General features: G+C 37.6%; 1 protein-coding gene across 1 annotated transcript in view; it reads right to left on the reverse strand.

Annotated features, from left to right (window-relative positions):
- The window catches only part of LOC108976070, a 59,732-nt gene extending 51,948 nt beyond the window's left edge, over positions 1-7,784 (reverse strand). The window contains exon 1 of the mRNA XM_018944989.1: positions 6,976-7,784. The gene's annotated coding sequence lies outside the window, so the exon portion shown is untranslated. The remainder of the gene's footprint in view (positions 1-6,975) is intronic.
- Between the last annotated feature and the right edge of the window lie 14,613 nt (positions 7,785-22,397).

Below are 22,397 nucleotides of genomic sequence, written 5' to 3' on the forward strand. Positions count from 1 at the left end.
CTCGCTCGGCTATGCTGCAACATATTTTGCTATGTAGGTGTCATTGGGGCACAGCAGAACAGTCAATGTCATGAAAAAAAGTGCAGCACGGTTCACTCGCCCAGTTGACATGATTACGGAATTGAATATGAATATTACTAAAAGTTCGAAAGTCATATGTCAGCGTCTTTATGATGTTTTCTTCACTCAAGTAGGATTGCAAATATAGTGAGCTATTAGTCATATTACAAATTTGGTTTTTTTTAATTTACAATTTATAATTTAATAACTAAAGAAGTATTGAAGAAAAAATTTCCAATACTAATATTAAGTAAAAAGAAATATTTATAACGGATGATCCTAGATGAGGTACTGTTTTCATTGGCTTCCTTTTGACAGATCACTTGTGTTCGGTATTTTTCACATTTCATAGAGACTTATAAATCGGCGTTAAGATTTTGTGTAGAAAATGTTTCTATTTGCCAAACTTTCTTCTGAAATTTGGCACTAATTATTGTCTAACTGGCTCCATAAAAGCAAAGCATGCACCATGCCTAGCTAGTGTTTAGGTGATGTGCCTCAATGTGATGTGATTTCGAAGGCACAAAGTGACTTCAGTGAAAGCAGGCTGCTAGCTGTCTCCATAAAAGAAGAGCAAGCACGGCGTTTGGCCAGTGCTTAGGTTACGTCGCGTCTCAATGTGACTCAATGAAAAAATAGGCTATATATAAGTAAAGCAGGCTCCGCTTATTTGACAAAATATCCCCACGAAATTTGAATTTAATGGTACGCATTCTACATACATACTTTAAAGCAATGCTACAAACCACGAAGAAATTATTTAGAACGGACCACAATAAAATATATAGCTGCTATACAATCTGAGTGATCAAAATTAAGATATTTTTATACGCTTTAAGACAATGAGAAATACATCTGTTGAGGAAGAATATGGTATATGAAGTTTTCTTTAATTTTCGCAATCTGAGTTCATAAAAAATAATTCAATTTTTATATTATAGAAGGTAAGCTTTACTTTTGCTGTAAGCCAAATAAACGTCAAATCTTATGAAAATATGCCACCAATTAAAAATAAATGAATTTTAAGCAGATTACAGCACAATGTGTTCTCCAATGTCTAATATAAATAACATTTCGTTGCAAAAAAATTTAAAATGCTTTCATATATCTCTGTAAATGCTTTCGATTTAAATAATGTTATATAATCCTACTAGGCGCCATGAGTATAGACTCGAAAATAAAAGAAAATCTTCGCTGCTATTGAAATGTATACTTTCGGGTAGACAATTTAAACAGCGACGAGCGCTTTACCCACAACAAAGCTACGCTAATGCGCTGAAAAGCAAACAAGCTTTCCTCAGCTGAATGGTAAAAAGAAGGAAAACAAAAACAAAAACAAAAAAAGCAGAAAAAGAAATAACCTAATAATGTAGCTAAATAAAGCCATGAAAGAACTTTTTTCGTAAAACTCGTATTTTTACGCTGCAATATAAATCATCTAAATGACAATCAGTAAAACTAGGCGATGCCGCAAAATCCACCGACCTTGAGTCTTGGAATGTATCCAATTTCGTAAAATGTGCAAATTCGGTATTTCGGTAATGTGAGTTGAAAGGTGTACTCATTTATATAATCAACTCTGTATAGATTTTTTTTTGGCGCTGGAAAGCTCTGCACTTAGAAAAATTAGTAATCAGTCTTTTATGTGCACGGCGTGTACCTGTGTGTGTGTGCACGTGAGTGTGCATCCAAACAAACGTGGAAAAAAATATATAAAAGTTTCATAGCCGAATCGGACGCAGCTGCATGCTGCTGAATTTTAAAATTTTAGCAACATTATTGCGGATTAGAGTGCGCCAGACAGACAGACGCGGGATTTTAACTTTTTTCCACTTTTTTTTAAGTATTCGTGAAGAGCGTGGTACTCTTTTAGAACACATTACATAAAAATATTTCGCACTGTATTTTCTCAAGCTATATGTAAGGTTTTTCTTAAAAATCATTAGAAAGGCGTAATAGTAATGTAGGTACATTAGCTTAAGTGAGAATTTGCTAAGTTATGGAAAATGTAACAATTAATTAAAGAATTTTTATGTGAAAGCATGTTTGCATAAATTTTTAGTTTATTTTTATGAGCGAATGTTTCTTGAAACAAATTCAGAAACTCAATATTTCAAACTTTCTCCAATCGACAGGCCCTTCTTTAAGTACATCGCATGATGCCCTGAATACATGAGGACGAAGGTGAAAAAGATACAGACCAGTCAGAACACCACACATTGCTCTATAACAGAATGTCTCTTGATGTTTTCCATAGAACATACTATTAGCAAGGGCCTGCTCTCCTAATAGTTTCTGTTCGGATATTTTCTTTCGCAGACATCATTCCAACAGTTAGCTGATTGAAGTAGCCTAGCGGGCTATTAACATATAAGAAGACTCTTCCGAACGCACACAATATCCAACAGATGCTGAACAGCATTCACATTAGGTTATCACCTTCATTGATTGCCTTCCAGTGAAATGTGTATTTGGAATCCAAACTCTCTCGTTTCCTGAGTTGTTAACCCCAATTGGGGTCTGAATAATCGTTGCAAGAACGACTATGATAACAATGAAAAACTTCGGGGATTTTGCAATCTTTGAGTGTAATTCCGAATTTCGAAATTTTAGCTCAAGTGTCGTGAAATATATCTATCGAGATTTCCTTTGCTTCTTAAGTTGTCAGCTTTTACCTCCAGTTTACCAAATCAACACGACTTCGTCGTTAGACCAGCGGATATGGATAAATCGGCTCAGGTCGTCAGGCTGACCATTTAAAGATTGATTGATCTATCTCACGGTTTCCTATTTTTCAAATGTTGACCGCGGTTACGGCTCAGGTCATCCATCGAGTGAGTCTAATTTTCGATGACTCGYTCGAGCCTTTCGACTGGTAACTGTCGTAAGACAAATGATATTATTGAAGGAGGAGTGTTCGCATAGACTTTAGACTTTACATATCCCCACCGGAAAAAGTGGAACAGTGTACGATTTCGGTGGCCAATCAAACGGGCTAATAAAAATTACCTTTACTTGTATCAACCATTATACTTTTTAGGGTATGTGAGGTTTCGTCCAGCGTGTTATAAACATAGCGAAAACTTTATATTCCAGTTCACGGTATACACATTTTTAGTATTACCCCATAAATATCAAGGTTTTTCGCGCAGAAAAAAAGCAGCGTCACACAATTCAGCGTAACTTAGTGAGCATGGTTACTAGGTTGTGCCGAAAGTAGTACAATAGGTTCGATACGATACACACTAACGCTTGCAACTTAAAGGAAAGCCATAAAAACTTGAATTCATTCCCGAAGTCTCCTTAGAGGTAGGGAGAACTGCAATGAAGCAGTGAAAGCAAAGACAAAATGAAGGCCGAAAACTTTATTTTTACAAAAATAAGAAATGAATATAATAACTCGAATATTCTCACAATATTTGGGTATTGTAAATACGATCTTCAGAAGTCAAGTGTTAATTCCAGTGACAGAAACGTCAAATTACGCGTAGTTGTTATTGTAGTGGCAGAAAACATTCTAAAATTAATTTTGAGAAATTCTTGTACCTTGATAATTCTTAGCCAGATAAAAACTGGTGTTCGTTTCGATTGCTCAGACTCGAGTGTTGTGCGAAGTTATAAATCCTTGCTACGAATTATCATGTACCTCAAATACCATATCAGTAATCTAACATTCATACATCTTTCTAAAATGCTTTTTCAATATCAAACTGCAAGTAGAATTTTCAATACCATTACTTTTGAAGTAAAAACAGTATAAATAGGTATAATAAAGAGAGTATTAACTCTTGGAAAAAATAGGGGAAGTGAAAGRAGCGAAATGTAATTTAAAATGCAGCGAAGCATAGCGACTCAGACAATGACAATGCTAACGGTACCAGCAACAATAACAACAATGGGTTGGGGGAAATTACTAACGCTGCGGGTATTCAACTGAAAAAAATCAGGACTACGCCACTCACAGCCTATGTGGCTGCATGGAAAATTCAGTTAAATTTGAAGCGGTGCCGAAATCACACGGCGAACGGAAATGTGGGAAGGTATGCCACCAACACAACAACAGCACTAAAACCCCAACTGTTTTATACAGTAGCACAACTCAAGCTGAAAGGAAAAAGTACCGGCGGCATGAAAGTAATAACAATAATAACAAGTAACAGTGGCACAATGTACAACAAACATTTTACGCACACTAACGCTTTACCAACGGCATTAACACCGACATCAGCAAAAAACTACGAGCGCTATACGAAAAGCAGAAAAGGAGAAAAGCAACAACAAAAATTATAACAAAAAATAAAAAAAAACATGTGGAATAAGAGGAAAGTATGCAAAGGACACGGTAAATAAACGCAGTTGAAAAATAAACCCCAACCATGTACACGTGGTGACTAACATATACGCACATACATATATATACGCTCTGTGTATATGTATGTGCGTCAGCACAGGACTTCAAATGCTTTATGCAGATATTGCATATGTTTGTGTATTTAGTATATCACAGCACGCCTTGCTATAGACAGATAAATTTTCAAAACCTACGCCAACGAGAAAAAGAGCAGTGTGTGAGAGAAAGCACTTTGGTGCCAAAGCAACGCTGGTAATGAAAGTATATTGCTGTGAAGCGGTTGCAAAGCACGCTGCTTGAATTCACATTTATCTTGATTTGCCGCCAGACACTAGGCGCTATGAACTATTACTCTAACTACACATTATGTTAAGCAAATGCCTGCAGCCCTGCAGAAGTGTGAATCCATGAGAGACTTTCTATTAAAGCTTGGTTAAAAACTAGATTTTGATCAGCGTAAGTCAACTTGATGCGAAGTTGCGTAATAAGCTTTAATTGTCGTTGAAATATTGCCGAAATTAGTCCGCCTATTTTAATCAATGCTACGAACACTCTTAAGGCATAGTTGAGCTTATTGTGGTCGCTCGGTTTAATAAAGGTTTAAATGACAGTCTATTTTTTGTTGCAGAACTTTTATGTGTATGTTCATATGGTATGTGCAATATGTGTGCATACGACAAGAATAACACCTAGAAAGAGAACCAAAAGGCCTGGCAGAAAACCAATATACATAGATTTCGAAGGCACATCTTACCAGTAGGCAGACAACCAGCTGGATGGGTGGCTCTGAAGAGGACTGCGCGGTAGTGACGTTCTATGTTAAAAATGTCTTTGAATCGACCTATTGGCGATTTATCATATAAGCACCACTCTTCGTGCAGAGTATCATATCTAGCCATCTTTTGGATAAGTTCCTGCTTTATAACGCAGATGAAATACCTAAAAACTATATAATGCGATAGGCGGAGTACAACAAAGATCAGTTCAAGGGCCGTTATTGTGGAACGATATACAGGGTGGAGTGTTACGTCTCCCACTACCCAAGGAGATACAGGTAATTGGGTATGCTGATGATAAACAAAGAATGGCTTGCGAAAACAAGTCCAGTTATCAGTCCAAAAAACCAGAGCGGTACCAATAACATGTGGGAAAAAGCTAGAGGCTACTGCGCTCAACATTGATGCATACAATAGATTGTCAAATTATTCGTTGAAATACGCACCCACATTGAGCAAATCTGCGAAAAGGCAACAAAAGTGACAACAACCACACTGCAAAAATACGGGCGTGAAGATGGGTATCACTGCTTGTTTTTATGATTGGTTTGCGCGTTTCAATCTATGCAGAGCGGTTGACCCTTGAAAACAAAGTATCGCATATGCGACAATTCCAACAGGTGTGGAACCGGTTTAGAAAATGAAGTGCGACAGCCTCAGTTGTGGCTCAGAAAGAGTGAGAGAAGGATGACGAGTGAATATAAGGAACATTTTTAGAGGTAGAGGCAACCTTCTTAAACTTTTCCGTGTGAAGAAATCCCTGGTGGTTGTGCCGAAAGGAAAAGAAAGAGCTAAAGGAGATGAAATTAAGGGATTAGTATGTGTAGTCCTACTTTGCAAAGTCCCGAAAACTAGCTGTATTCTTAGCAAWAAGGATGAATGACATCTTTTGAAGTTTCCTCCTCTGTCAACAAAAAAGAAATAACGAAAAAGGATGAAGGTTTTCCTATTGTTTACGGAGTTCTAAAAGTCAATTGTCTGCCACTGTGTAAGGTATCCTTGAAAGATTCTTTTTTACCTTTCTACCCGAGAATTAATATACAATTTTTTTAAATTGTAAATTGTTTTATAAAGACCAAAGCTTTCGCTTAGGTCACAGAACTCATTTTTTATAAAACATGTTGTTGTTRTACCGTTTGAAAACAACTTTGCCATAATTTTGAGATGCGCTGCTGCGTTCGGAGTACCTGTGTGGTAAAAATCTGGGTAGGTTCCAGCTGTGTTCCGGTTACTTATAACCTACTGTCGTAGGGACGCGTAAGAGCGGTAACTCATCATATTCGGTTCATACACTTGGTTTTTTGGTAAAAAACGAATTTTTCAAATAAAAAAAAAAATAATCTGTTCACTAATATTTTATTCGAAAAGAAATGTTTTAAATGTTACTTTTCGAGAAACGTTTTTATTATGTTGATGAAAATTGAAATATCGTTTAACATTTTGCAGATTGCCAATCTTGTCTTTCAAATATTTTAAGTGGAGAACTCTTGCGCTACTGATTTAGCAGCATTTCCAAAAGTCATTGCACGATGGAAAACGGTACGTGAACAACACTTTTTAATCCCATTTAAAATACTTTTAACAAAGGTTTTTACACCTTAAATATACTTTTTTAACACCGCTAAGCATATTTGCATTAAAAATGATAATTCATTCATCACGCTTAACTTCATATATAACATGCTGTAAAGGTAATAGCCGCCACTCCTTGGAAAAAATGCAAGTGTATGCTAATAAATTGAAACTTAAATATACCAAACTCAAAATGCCACGTTTTGCGTTTCTCACCTTCGACCACTTCACACCGTCGGTTGGCGCCCTGCGTGTCGGCCCATTAAGCACATTTACACACTTTCAAAGGTAAAATCTGCATTCAGYTTGAAATATTTAATAGTACACGCATTGGTTCATGATTTATGCAATGCCACTTACTGTTTTCATGCGCACTCACTACACACGGCACGCCTACAATGCCTTAGCAGCAACGTTTACATTAATCTGCTTTGTCTGCACTTTACACTTGGCACATAAACACATACGCGCACACACACACTTCTGCAACGCGCTTTGTACTTGAAAGCGGTTACGCTGATTTATACACTGGCACACACGTTCTGCTGTATGTGCAAAGCAAATATGAATTCAACATGCACTACATAAACACACTTGGGTATTTGTTATTTCCAGCAGAGCAGTTTCGCGGACTGAACCACATCTTCGCGTTTGAGCGTTTGTGTGTTCAATTCTTTGTTTTAGTAACGTCTTAGCTCTTATGCGCGCTTGAATACGTAAATTTTAGTTGCGCAACGGTAATAGGGTAGCGCGTTCAACTAATTGAGTTTCAATGCCACATGCAAAGGCGAGTTATGCCAAAATATTCACTCATCATTTAGCTTAAAATTTTTAGTTTTTATCCTACACAAATTATTTTATTTTTTAGTTTCGTTTGTATATGCAATTCTCAGTGGAAAACACACGTTATGCTTTCAATTATCCTTTACTTTTGACACATTTGTATAGCATAGTTGACACACATGAATTGATTCACACGTTGCTTATACGCCGTGTAGTACCAATGCGTATGAGAACCGTGCCGTTTGAAAGTCACTCCGCTACTAGCTGGCACAGCAGGGATGCTGCGTGATTTCATGGCAGTGAAATCGAGATTTTGCGAGTTTGCCATGATGCTGCGAGAGCGCTGGCGGCCGTCACGAAGGCGAGAGCGCCGAGTATTTGGCGTGCCTGCTCGTAAAAATACTGGGTATTTCGCTGTGGCAGCAAGGACAATAACAAGCCAAGGAGTGGCAGGTGAAAATATACCAAAACATTTCGTCTGCAACATTGTTTACGCTACAGACAGCTGATTGCTGCACAAGGCGTTTGGGTTTTAGTGCGCGTCGCTTTTAAGTTTTTGTTGTCAAATGCGTCGTACACAACGGCATTGTAGTCATTTTGTGTTGTTAGCCACACGTGCGCAAGCAAAAGCTTTTAACCACTGTTTTGCTGTGCTATTAGTACGTTCTGCATATACATATATACATATGTATATTTTTTGTTTGGTTGGCTCACTTGGTGTATACGTGATTTTTTTGTTTCGGTTTTATATTAGTGTGTATATCCATTTGCATATAAATTTTTTTATTTTTTTTAAGTTGCTGCTGGTAAATATTTTTTATCCAATGCAAGCTATGCAGCATCCGCCGATTAAGCTTGTTACATTGTATACTATATATGTACGTATAGAGGTGTGGTGGTGTGCCTTGTGCTGTAATGAAGCGCTGTGTAGTGTTGGGGTTCTCAGCAATGTTGCGCTCATAAACAACGGTCACTTAGGGTGCAGTGTAAGCATTAGCATCGATAATGAATATTTGTATGCCGCTTATTACGATTATGCGGTTCAAATTAGAAATGTGGTAGGTCACCAGGCGACTGGCAGGTCATAGTGCAGGCACGTGTAAATTTTAGAGCTGATATTAGGTATGTTATATGAAACGAATGCCATTATCCAGCATTTCATACAGCTGTTAAGCCTTTAGGGAATACATTATACATATACATATTTAAAAAATTAACAGTAACTTTGTTTTTCTAAGTGGTTTTTTGGTTTTGGGGTTGATTCAGATCAATTAATATCACTTGCATAGATATTCGTGGTTTGTGTTACCCATGAACCCTTGAAAGGCGACCACCAGATCCGTCAATCACCTACCATGTTCACAGGAGTAACTTGTAGAATGGTATTGAGTGCGAATTTTGGTTGTATCTTATGGCTTTTAGTGTATCACAAATGTCGACAAGTGCCACTTTTTGAACATACTCCAGGAGCTTAGTTGCAATGGTTTTTCCAGGCGTCCTTGACCAGACAGCGACGACATAAAATATTATTGGCTTAACTACTGTTCCATAGAAACAGAAGACCACTTTTGCTGACAGGCCCTACTTCCTTTGAATTGCTCCTTCACAATAGTATAAGGCAACCGCTTGCTTCCTTACTCTCTCGCTGATATTTGGCTTTCATGACCCAGTTACCTCCATTATGAGCGTTGGTAACCACACGACAGCCTCGTTCCTCAAGTTTCTTCAAAAGCTTCCACTTGGATTCAGAGTAGAGGGAAGGAGAGAGTATGCCATCCTTCAGAGTTCACCTATTAACTTTCCGAAATGCTTGTATACAGCTCTACTCATCCACAACCGCTCTGAGTGGCCTCGACTTCGATACTGCCTCCGGTTGCACATTGTTAAAGGCCCCATCGATATCAAGGAGGGTATCTGCAGCATTGTCCTTATGCATATAGGCTCTATCTAGCACTACTGAATGGAAGACAGTGTCGACCGGCATGCCTTTACCTTGGACAAGCTGAGAACTTAAAATCCTGTTCCATAGATTAGGACCCCTAATGTACAAGTCCATCGGTCTTTCTGTCATCTTCAGTAGAAACGAGGAGAGACTGATAGACCTATATTCCTTAGAATTGATATGATAACTCTAACCTCCCTCCAAGGCATTGGAACGTGACCTGATCTGACGCAGTTCGAGTAGAAGGGGCTAACCAATCGCCTCATAGCTTTATTGCATGCTGAAGGTTTCGGCGACTTAAAATCTTTGAAAGAGTTCGTAGCCCACTTGATCCGACGCTCTTTCAGAAGGTCTGTGGCGGCTGTTTAGCCTTCTTGAAGCTCTCGAAGGGATGCATCTTCCTTAGATGGGTTTAGCGGAAAGTGAGCATCTAAGAGTATCCATAGCGACTTCCCGTTTCACACAGCGTAATTTCTAAGCCCATATGTCAGATACCCCCATAGGGCAGGATCGAAATATGCGCAAGCAATAGGATTCACAAAAACCCTCTACACAGAAGACTCTTCATGAAGGAACTTTGGCCTTAATAATCTTCTTACTAAACAGTCTTCTGCTTGAAAATCTTATTTCTTATAGGTCTCATTTTCAAAGAGGGAGTATGCCCTTTCCCTTCTGAAGTTTCAGTGGACATGACGTTTCCTTGGCAGACCTACAAACAGAACTGAAGACTTCGACGCACTCATCCTGCTGGCAACTTTTTGCCGCAGAGATCTTAATTCGTGTTTCTACGGTTTCCATAAAGATCTGTCTATTTTATAGGAATGTATCTATGATTAAAAAAAAAAAAATAATATTCATTAAGAACCACCTAGGCAGATACTAAGGCATCTATTTTCCGAGATGACAAATTGAGGGTGAAGGGCGCATGGTCGAAACCTGAAAAAAATAATTTACTTGCAGATATATATATATWTTTTTTTTAATTTCACACTAGGTGTGCCACTTGTCAGTTACGCAAGCGATTTTATGTGAGATAACATTTCGACTTACTTCATTATCAGACTCGTTTGAGTGCTACACAGAGGAAGCGCTAGCAACTGGAGGGTGAGGTGGAAGGATATGTACATTTTCTCTCACGCTGCTCAGAGGCTGAAACATAGAGGTAGGCGAACTAGAAGACAYAGCCAAAACTGATATATGTCGTCGAAAAAAAACGTTTAATAGACTAAAAGTCAAGTCCACTTGCGGAAGTAGACATGACATGCATTACTAGAAGAATGTCGCAAATTATTCACCAGAGTATGCGCCATAAGCCGTTGGATTCTAAACTTTTCCACATAAATATGAAAATATTTAAATTTTTTAAAATCTGCTCCTACTCTCGCGGTGAACTCTTAAATTTAAATTCTCAATAAGTTCAGCCTCTTAAAAGGGCTTACTGCCTTCAATTCTGTCAACACAAAACGTTTTTGGTGCCACACTCAACAATTTGAAATTGTCTTGCGTCGCTTGTTTGCCCCTATTATGAAATAATTATCAGCTCATTTTGCTGTGCTCATTCGCAATGCATGTACCGTTGTTTTTCCTTTCGAATCAAAAACATGCGGCACATCTGAGCTGTAGATGGTATACATGGAAAGATGTGGCATACTTACACATTGTTTGTCTGTCACAAAGACATTCGTAGCGCAGGCTTTTATTTTTGCGATTCTTGTTTTTTTGTGTCTGTCAGCCACATTAACGCGCTGCGAGTTCTTTTGTTATTTTATATTTGTTTGTTGCACCAATTCCATTTCCTTGTGTTCTGCTGCTGAACTTTCTCAACGCTTCTGTCATTTTATGGGTTACGTGTCAGCATCGATTTTCGATTTTCACTTTGAACTCGTAATTTTTATTCTACTTGTTTCTTCGCACGCCTTTGGAGCGGTAACCTCGAAAACAGTTTGCTTCGTGCGCTGAAGTTGCCTGTTCATGTATGTCGCATCGAATTTCATTTCGGCATCCCGTAAATATTGCATGAGTCATGCAGCTGCATGTATATGTATATAYGTATTATATATACACTTGCATAACTGCCATGTGAGCACATGAGTGCGTTTGTGTGGGGTTGAGCGTGGGTAAGCACTCAAGTACATGGTTTCCGCYTTTGAGGTCAACAAAATTCAACATTAAACCATAAATTACATCAATATTTTAAAATGGTCAAAATAAAGTGCATTCATTGCGTTGAAGAGGAGGCATATAACTGTATGTGTGCGTAGGTTTCTCGGATTTTTTTTTTAAATATAAGTTTCTTGTTTATTATAATTTACAGAACTTCTTCTTCTTTTTACTGGCGTAGATACTACTTACAGTTATAGCCGAGCGAWTAACGGCTGGTCTTTTCTTCTTTATGCTATTTGGCGCTAATTAGAGATCCAAAAGCAGACAAATCCGTTTTCACCTGATCTTTTCAACAGAGGTCTTCTTTCGCCTCTGCTTCTACTGAGTCGAATACTTTCGAAGCTGGAGTTTTCTCATCTGTCCAAATAACTGGCACTAACAAAGGTTTACGGATGCTGCAAGATAATATACCTTAACGTTATTTAATGGAAATACGCTTTTATATTAAATGAGGACTAGAGAATGTTCTGCTGCACCCAAGCGATTAATTCATATTGAGCATTAAGTGGTAATATTCTTTAAAAATTCAGAAAARAAGCTTGGGAGAGAGGTTTAGTGTGAAATAAAAATTTCAGGAACTCTCAGTCATCTTCCGCAGACTTCCTAATCTTTGAAGTGTTTTTCTAATCGAGGTTAAGGAAGCGGTGTACTTACAGCTTTGAGCTGCAGCCTGCTACAGCGAGTGACTATCTACTCTGATAGCAGATACTATCTAGCATCGATCACACTTCACTTCTTCATTTTGTGATCAAACTAGTATGGATGCCAGGATATCACAACGGAATCACAGGCAACTGTAAAACTGACTAGCTTACCAGTGCTGGGCTACGGTCGGTTCGTGCAACGAAAATATTACTGGWAGCCAATTACAGAACGAGGTAGAAAAATTTCAACCATTCCTTCTTGAAAGTCCGATTTWTTGTTCTTAGTAAGGCTAAGCATTCSTAGTTGTRGGGGTTTAATTTTTGAATAACGYAATCACAGGTGGCGWGTCATGGATCYTTRAGTATGATCCCGAGGCAAAGASGCAACCCTTTGAGTGGCACATGCCGGCATCTACTCACCCAAAAAATGGAAGAATAAGCAAATCGAAAGTGAAAACGATGCTCATTGTCTTGTCTGTCGCCCTACAGCCCAGTTGTGGTCCCCCTGGACTTTTTTTTCTTGCTTGAAAAGGCCGACGAAAAGCAAGCATTTTGACATGACAGAGGGGATCCAAGCGGCATGCACCTCGGCTCTCAAGGCTTTTCCGTAAAATGACTTCCGTGAAGCCTTTAATGCTTGGAAATCGTGCTGGCAGCGATATATCGACGCAGAAGGATGCTTTTTTTAAAAGTTTTTAAAGAATTGTAACGATTGGTTGAATACATTGTTTTAAATAGACTCAGTCCTATTACTTTCCGGACAAACCCAGTATATTTTTATGGCTTCATAAGGAGCTGGAAATAATACTACAAGTGCGTGCTTTGATTCTGTCATCGATCTTTACCTAAATCGATGATTTGTTTTGAAAAATTTTGGATTCTATTGGTTTCACAACTGATCTTCAAGACGGTCTTCGAAGAAAAGTTTCTGGTGGTGAATTTTGAATGCATTTTTTACACATTCTTCCAAAGAGTAATTCTATAATATCTCCAAAATGCGAATAATTTGCCAGGGATGCATTTATRCATTTTAAATAGTGAAAGGACTGCATATGTGACCTTAATCTACTTTATTAATATATGTGACCTGGTCTACGAAAAGGGAGCTAACGTGCGAAAACTAGTTTTCTGGGAAACAGCTGTTAAAAATAAACAACTAAAAAATCAACTAAAAAGCGAAAATTGATTTTTTGACACCTAAGCCCCCTTTCCGTAGACCAGGTCACATATATTAATAAAGTAGATTAAGTTGTCTATATAAACGATGCGAAGTGCTCACTCTTCTGTGGCGAACCTTTCGCTCTTAACATATTATTTCAATTGCTGTCCGTTCCAATAAAGCGAATGTGAAGTCAGCTATAGCAATTACTATATCAAGTGATAATTAAATATCAAAAAGGCTGCGAACAACAAGCCACTTACCGTTAACCTTTATATTACATACAATATTGCAACACAAGTTTGCTATGACTTTATCAGTGTATGGTTTTTCTTGCCCTCAAATTCAACGACTGTAATACTGCATCTATGCGCTTGTATCTGTGTGTGTAGCGACGTACGCYACAAGCCAACTGCGGATATGCGGCACTTCCAGCCACAAATGCGTCAGTATGTATGCGGTCATGTTGGTTTCTGTATATGTGAGTCCACAGCTGTAAACGCGCGCGCACTATGCGTTACTCAATGGCGCTTACATTTCCGATTATATTCACRGAATACGTCACGGAAATGCTGATTGCATAAGCCGGCTTTGTTTTGCACTTCCTTTCGCTACAACTTGCTATGCTCGCCAATGTGTTTATGTGCACTTATTGTCCCTGCYAGTAAACGGATTGATATTGTGTGTATATTCTTGGCACACGACAGCTTCACAGCTAAGTGACAGTGGTCAAAGCGTTGATGCAAGTAATACTAACATTGTTGTGTAAGCTGCCAGCAGATAACATATTTGTGCAATAAATGTTTKTTGCCGTCCTGTTGACACTCAAAATATGTAACGGGCGCAGTTGYGGCAAATTATTATTATGATTTGACCATGACGACATCTCACGATGCATAGTAATTCCATATCAATTCGTATTTGTGCGAGACATGAGCGGATTTGCCATAGTATTGCTGGATGTCAAAAGAGCTTTGTGTGGCTATGCCTTTGTCAAAAATCTATGCCAAATTTCATGAAAATACTTTCACAAMTAAAAAAGTTTTCCAYACAAAAACTTGTTTTTGATCGTTCMGTTTGTATGGTTGCGATATGCTATATTTATCCGATCTGAATAATTTCTTCGGAGATTATACCGCTGGCGTGCGCGCTAATTTGTGCCAAATATCGTAAAGATAACTAGTCAATTAAAAAAGTTTCCCATACAAGGACTTATGGCAATCCTCGTGAGGATCTTCTTCAGGGTCTCYAAATGGAATCGTCGGTGTAAGCTAAAATGATGAGAATTCGATAAATTTGACAAATTCACTTTAATTTCTTGTAAATGATACCCCCAAACAGTSTAACCATTAGAAACTATGTAGTTTAAAGGATCCAGCTTGTATAGTATATGTATTTACACCTTTAAACGGTAGCTGGTCGTTCTTTAATTACTAAACGCAAGTTGGAAGCTGTAGGCAAAACATACAGGAGGTGTTAGTGATACTTTTGAGATATAAGAAAAACTTTGTTGTCTACAATTAGGAGCGCTGGTGATTTTAGAGTAACGTCACGCTAGTTGAGAGCTATGGGAAGTGTATACAAGAGAGGTCAAGACACRTAGTAGATGTTTTATAAATTTTTGATTTATACCAACAGCAGTAGAAAATATCTACAGGTGGGGTCAACGATACCTTCTAGATATTAGAAAAAACTGTTGCCTACATTTTGGAGCGCTGGTAGTTTTGGAGTTATGTCACTCCGTTTGGATGCCACGAAAAGGTTATACAAGTGAGGTCAAAGCCACTTTATAGATGTTAGAACTGTTGCCTGCATTTAGCCCTGGTAACGGTTTAGTTACTTCATGCTATTAAAAAGCTGTTGAAAAGATATACAACTGCGGTCAAGGATACTTTATGGATATTARAGAGAATTGTCTACACTTAGGAGTACTAGTGATTTTTAGTTATTGCAATCAAAGAGGAATAAAAGCTGTTAAAAAAATATACAKGAGCTGTCAATAGTTCTTAATATGTATAAGAAACAATATTACCTACCTTTAGGAGCGCATGTAAAAATATTTTAAAATTTGCTGCCTATGAATTGCGRGTTCAAACTATTAAGATCACAATTTTCCTTTTCTAGTTGGAAGCTTCATTAACAGAAGCAAATATTTTCATAAAAAAAGTGTACCAAATTCTTCCCCAAACTGCTATACACATATTATGTTCTCTACTATACTTTCCCAATACAAATAAAGCTTCAACAAAATTTACGTTGAAGGTGCCAAGATCATTGCACTTAACTACAAAAAAGGCCATACACAACGGCAATCAGTAGAAATTCTACTCAGCTCCCCGACTCTGAGATTAAATATGCATATATTCGCTGACGTCAAATGCCAAGGACGAATAAAGATAATGATTTATGCATGACGGTTGCAAAAGCGAAACACCAGAGTTGAATGTAATTTTGAAAGTTGCTGCTTGCGCAAATAAGCACTTAGCACAAGAGCAAACGAACAGCGCTGTGAAGAAGCCTTCCCTCTGAAAAAAGTGAAAAGAAGTCTTCTTGCTAGAGGTGCTTCAGACAAACACATACAAACCTTGTACGAAAAAGTGAGATTATGTTGTCCTATAAAGGGAAATCCGCTAAGAAGAAACACGCAAATATAAGGCGATAAAGCTACTTTGTATTGAATATTATCCAAGGCGAATACAAACGTATTTGGCGCCTGGGTATGTTTGCCTGAAATATATGTGATAGTTGTTGCGGCAAGTTTGGCAAGTGAAAAAGTTTTCGGTTTCAACAAACTGCACTTTTTTCTCAGCTCTTTGTGTTGGCCATAAAGAAGTTATATTTCTGTGCGAAAGAAAAGCAAATAGACATAAAGCAACATTCACGAAAACTAATAATGGAAAGTGCTGGCATGCAGGTGGACTCGAGTAGTATGGTACAGGATTAAGCAGTAAAAAGAATAAATGGTTAGGGTGGATATGTATCCAAGGCAAAAAGTGAATATTACAAAACTTCGGCAACTATRGTAGGCAGGCAGGCGGTCTTAAAGCAGATCTGCGGTTCCTCAATTGTGCATTTCGCTACAAAGCCTCTTAGAACAGTGTTAAATACACATAACACCACAGCTTTGTACTCAGACAGCATATTTTAGTGGAGGCGGCCTAGGTTGGTGAAAAAATATTGCCGAAAATAGTATAAGTATGAATTTGTGCCTACTAGCTGTATGCAATGCACTTTAATTCTTTGTGTTGTTGAAATGTGTGTTTGAATATGTGGCGGCATGGTCAAGCGCTTTTAGTACTSTAGTCATAACTTTCTTGTGGCTGAACGAATGTTTTTGTATAATTATTTATATATATTATCAGTTAAAGTATACAATTTAAAAGCTTCGAACCTACCTGTACAGGTAGTTAAGTGAAATTTTTATACCAATATGTTTTTTTTTTTGACCATTTGAACTAAATGTGTGAATGTTCGATACACATATCTTTACTTACTACACAAAGACGATTAATGAAATCTATATGTCTCTATTAAAGACCATCTTTTTTATTACACTCTGTAGAGAGTATAGTAAGTTTACCAGGAATTTTGTTTCGTATAAATCTCTCATCACAATACTCCAAATAATCTGCTCAGAAAAGGAGAAATAAGATGTAGCGACTGCCGAAAAATATCTGCATATATACTGGGTCCAGTCTACAAGGAATTCCGGGAAACAAAATAGCTAATCAGATTCACAAAAGTGAAGTCGTTCTAAATGAGACACAACTCCCTTTCGTCACAGATGGATCAGGGTGGAATGAAATACTTTAAGAAAATACATGATCGGCAAAACTATGTGCAACAGATTCCAAAAAACCAYCCATGTTTTTCTACTTACCGTCTCGAAAAGAATGCATTCTGTAATTTAATGCTTGGTTTAATGACAGATCTTAGCTTTCTCAATATTAAATTCAAGCCAGTTCGTTGCTATTAACGATGGTAACGATYAAGGGGCTTGACTGTTCAATGGACTAGATGAAGTATCAAAATTAGATCTCAAATCGCTACTAAAGTTTGCAAAAACCGCTGACGTCCTGTATGACGAAGACAGCAGCATAAAATAATCGAAATCTCCATCTGGCATTACGAATAACCAGGTCGGGTCTTTATAACCTAGCCTATCTAAGTAAGGAAACGTTAGAGRTCCTAACAAATRTATGTGAAAATGATCAGCATGACRAGCTGAATCGACGTAGGCATATCCTTCTGCTTCTATGTCTGTCCGTCTATCTRTATATAYGAAAATTAATCCCTCTRTTTTTAAGATATCGATCCGAAATTTTGCACGCRTTCCATTCTCCMAAAAAGTTGCGTATTTGTTGGAACCGCCGATATGWGACCACTATGTTATGTGGTTACCATAAAAACTATACGATCGGAATCAAGTGCTTTCGACGAGATGCCCTKTACAARAAATTATTGCGGAAACTCAACATCGTGGATAGAGCAAGAAAGGYATCGGCTGCAGTGTATTGCTGAAGGGGAGTCATTGGCAAAAGGGGGAGACTATTACCAAATGGAAACTGTTTGGAACTTTCCAAACTCAACTGCAGTTTTAGTCTTTCTGACCACTACACCACTTTCCAAGCGGAGGTAGCCACCATAAAGGTACCAGTAGGTTTACTGCTTCGGAGCGTAGTCTCCTGCAAAGTGGTGACAAAGACATTCAATAGTAGGKCTGCGATATTACCTTGAGCTCGCTGACTGTGGGCTCAAAACTAGTGAAGGATGTGTGATCTCCCGGACGTTCTAACTAGATGCTATGTGATTGGGATTCATGTAGTCAGTTTGAATATCTTAAAGGATTCTAGGTGCATCACCTTTCTGCAATTAGGTGACGTTGAATAATCTCAACACTTCYGCTCCGAATGTCCCGCTTTTTACTTTTAGACATACAGGCAAAACAACGTCTAAGTTTTCCGTTGGCTGCTATTCAACTACAGAAGTTTTTCGTCTTGCTTCAAAAGGAACTGTACATCATATACTATCTACTTAGTAGAGGGATCAGCCATCTAACCAATCATATTAGGTTCTTTTTGGAATTTCCCAGTGTTTGGTTGCCTTAGTTAAAGCTTTCATATGGTTGCATTACACTCGTTGCCATATTACAACAACCACAAATGCATAATCTCAAGCAGTGGCAACAATTATTTTTGCACTTTTCCACCTTATATTGCATTGCCACCTTGCCACCTGCAATAATCAGTAGACAAGCATCCACGCCACACACTGCAACAGTTATGCAACTGTGCAACAAATTGTTCTGCCGCTTGGCATTTCCGCTGTTCGAGTGGAAGTTAATGAACTTTGGAAAATAATAAATTCACGCCAACAACAAAGATGACTTGAATGTATGCATGTGTTTTATATGTGCTGTAAACCGACGCTTACCTGCATGCCTTGTATTTGCATTTTTCATGCAACTGCTGCGTCGGTTTTTGTTGTCTTTATATTTAATTTTTGTTTGCACTTCAACTCCTTGGATGCCAACAGCAACGGTGATGCGGTAGACGAGTTAATTAAACACGAACATATTTGCTGCAGCATAGTTGAAACTATTGCCGAGAATTCATACTTCACTTATGCCGGCATACTTGTACGCTGACTCCTGCCCCGCAGTGAAATGAAGTAGTCGTGAGGGTATTCAATGAAATTCAGGGGATAATAAAAATATTTTTTTATTCAAAGTTGCATTTTTATAAGATAGAAGTGTTATCTTTTTTTCTTGATTCTGATTGGTYAGTTTRTATGGTAGTTATTTACTACACYGGTCCGATCTGAACAATTTTTYCGGAKATTACAGTGATTCCTGAGAAAATAATCTATGCCAATTTTTGTGAAGATATMTTATCAAATAAAAAAGTTTTCCATACAAGGACTTAAGTTGAATCGAACAATATCTTTGGATATTGTAGTGATCTCTGAGATAATAATMTGTTCCAATTTTTGAGAAGAATGTCATAATTTTTCTAATAAGTTTTCCATACAAGTACTCGATTTTGATAGATCACTTTGTATGGCAGCTATGTGCTATAGTGGTCCGATATCGGTGGTTCTGACAAATAAGTAGCTTCTTGATGATAAATGAAGGTGTGCAAAATTTCCGTTTCTTATCTCAAAATCGAAGGCACTAGTTCGTATAAGAATTGTTCATACTGCAAATGCTTCCCATTGCCATCTTTGAACTTGATTGTCTACACGGTACTTAACACTTCTATGTTGCTATTTGATTTTCGTTTTTTAGATATTTTTCCGCATTTTGAAGTTTGCAGTGTCCATCTCGTCAGTGTGTTTTACCTTTCGGCTTTTKTTGTTCGATTCTCTTGTGGGTAGTGTTAATTGGTCGGTGTTGAATTTCGCTTCAGCCACAGCATTGTGAAGGAGAACAAAGCTTATGATCTCAAARGATACATTAGCAAACTCTTCCTCTTGCTTGATTGTTTGAATTTAGATATGTACATAGACAGTTGGGTAGTTCTGAGAATGCACCTGTACATCTATGAATAGATACATATGTTGTCAATCATAACGAACGAGTGACTTCAGTGGTTTAGCAACAATTAGCTGTTGATGCAACCATAAATCAATACATAAATATAAATATGTAAAGCTAACCTACATAATTTTAGTCTCTGCTTACATATTTATATAATGGGTAATCCACTCCTTCGACCCACACAAATCTCCTGCCACCGACGGAACAATACCAGCTATGTTGCAAAATGCGTCGAGTCTATGAGTGCCTAGTGCTAAATGCGGTTTGCATACAGAAAAAGCAGATAAATAGAGACTGCATTCCAGACACTCGTATTTAATATCGGAGGGGCTCTTGAATATAAGATATGCGCTCTTGGAGTTATTCCTAGACATTGGTGGAGCAGTTAGCAATGTTTCCACAGAATCTATTCTGAATAGTACTCTAAAAGGATAAGAGCATAATAGAACGACGCTAGTATGGCAAAGGATGTCTGTAGAAATATTCCGTAGGGTACTATGTGTTTCTGATTTTATGGAAATTAGAGGAATAAAGTGTTAGTTCCTTAAGACAGTAGCACATACAGACGACATTGCCAACTTAATAAGGGGATGTGTCTAAACATTATTATAACAACCACTCGCAATAAAGTCTAGAATTGGATTTTATAAGTGGTTCTGGGATTGAGTCCAGAGATAACGAATCTGCTTGTGAGCACAAGAAAATACAAAACCCTAAATTGAGATTTCCTTCGATAAATGGGACACGACTTTCTCGCAAGGACCACACCAAGTACGTTGAGTTGGCCTTGGGTAGTGAAAAGGTGTACAAGACCTATTATAAACTAATTCTGCTCTACGATGCAGTAGTATGATAGAYAGGCGTACAGAACTCTACCTATTTGAAGGCGATGGAGGGGACTCAAAAGCTTCTCTTGAATTAGTGCTGAACTTGCAGACCGCTTCACTGCAAACTGTGTGCAAAAACGGCAGGACGATCACCAATGGAGTAAATAGAACTTGCTCATTCTACAGTAAGGAAAGAAGGTTTAGAAAAATATAGGTGATATTTTAGATATGAGCAACTCTTTAAATATATAYTAAAAAGACGGAGGAGTGGTTGCGGGTTTATACTRTTCAGAATTAGGCATAATAAAGGCTTCTAAGCTTCCAGAGCAGCGTCTCATATTTAAAGCAGAGGTTTTTGCTATTAAGAAATTTGCGAAGCTAGTCTTTAAATGCATCAGCATCTACGTAGACAGCCAAGCAGCAAGCAAGGCTGTAACCTCGCTTCGCATGTCGGCCCGAAGTGTCGTGCGAAGCATGGCAGATAAAGTGTCGTGAAGAGCAAACAACTTTATTTCTGCTGGGCGCCAGACTGACGTTACGACGATCTGGACCTGAGCATGGCAATGAAAGTTTAAAATCGATGGAATGACTTGTTGAGCTGCAATACTATACAAGTCATGTGTAAAGTGGTAGACCAAAAATACTTACACAAACTTTCTGAGTTCAAATGCTTGCCAGAAAACATAAGTATACTTGGGTTAAAAGTATGCAGTGTAAGTGTTCACGTCCTGAACCAGTAAAACCCATGATAAAGAAAGGTATTAATAAATATGTATGTTAGAAAAAAAGATAAGATTTTCATGAATGATTTACAAACTCATTCGAGTTTACATTTCCCACACTTATGCCGCCCTCTACATTAATAACTCATTTTCGCTTATGACCATGCATCAAAACATGTCATTTAGTTAATTATCAATATTTCAGCATTAGCATAATCAGTCATATATATGTAGATGAGCATTGCAGCATAACTTGCATTACACTTGTAAATGAATCTGATTTGCTGTCRGCAGGCTCGAGCCATAAACACGCGCTTTATGATTAACCTCAATTACAACCGTATTTTCCACAATTCAACCCAAACCAAAAGCAGGTTGAACTACTTATATTTRCCACGGTAAAACTAACAAGTGTTATGCAATAAGTGGCTTATGCGTGACATATTGCTGAATAGAAAGTGAGGCCTGTTTGTTCTTCTTATGTCTACTAATAATTAAGTGGTAAATTATTGAGAGCATATATAATATAATTGAAATAAATACATATATTGATATATTTAAAATAAAAAAATAAGAACTCTTGAAGAGACCAAATGCAAGCAATATATATAGTAAATATTTGTATGTATATATAATGATGAAAAATTAAATATTTTTTGTGAATAGAAAATTTCGATTTACTCAAAGCGTGTGCATATATGAATTAAATATAGATTTTTTTGTATACTATACGTACTGTCATTTTCAAACTGCCTTTTGTTTTGACAATAAAATCGTTACAATAATAATAATAGTGGAACATAATTCTTGTGAATTATTCATGTCTCTGTGCATAAAGTGTAAATTTCTATAACTGATGA

The sequence above is a fragment of the Bactrocera latifrons genome, unplaced genomic scaffold (genome assembly GCF_001853355.1).
Source record: "Bactrocera latifrons isolate USDA-ARS-PBARC rearing strain unplaced genomic scaffold, ASM185335v1 scaffold_72, whole genome shotgun sequence".
NCBI classification, from domain to species: domain Eukaryota; kingdom Metazoa; phylum Arthropoda; class Insecta; order Diptera; family Tephritidae; genus Bactrocera; species Bactrocera latifrons.